The following is a 395-nucleotide window of genomic DNA, read 5'->3' as shown; positions in this document are numbered from 1 at the left end:
TCACCTCTACCTTCAATCTTAGGTTGTTTTCGGAGGTCCAGGACTAGGTTTGAGGACCCCAGGTCCTGGCTAAGGCAGCAATCATGTTACAAACAGCCTCAAAACCAAATGAACAGTGTTGATCTGGTCTCAGGAGTCGAGGAGCAGCCACCACCTTGAGTCCTTTCAGGCCCAGCTCAGGCCCCTGATGGGGCCTCTGCATTTCCAGCCTTGCTTTCCTGGGATATGAGCCAATCAGGTTTGGGCAGGACTCCAGGAACCCAGGGAGCAGAGGCAGGAGGCAGGACCAGGGACTTAGAGGCTATCCCCAAATTCCCTCCTTGCAAGGCGGATGTGGATCCTGAAGCCCACTTGTCTGCACCAAATGGGGGAGGGAACTTCAGTCTTCTGGGAGA

Source organism: Pteropus vampyrus, unplaced genomic scaffold (genome assembly GCF_000151845.1).
Source record: "Pteropus vampyrus isolate Shadow unplaced genomic scaffold, Pvam_2.0 Scaffold117, whole genome shotgun sequence".
Classification (NCBI taxonomy): Eukaryota; Metazoa; Chordata; class Mammalia; order Chiroptera; family Pteropodidae; genus Pteropus; species Pteropus vampyrus.
Note: the sequence above shows the minus strand (reverse complement) of the source record.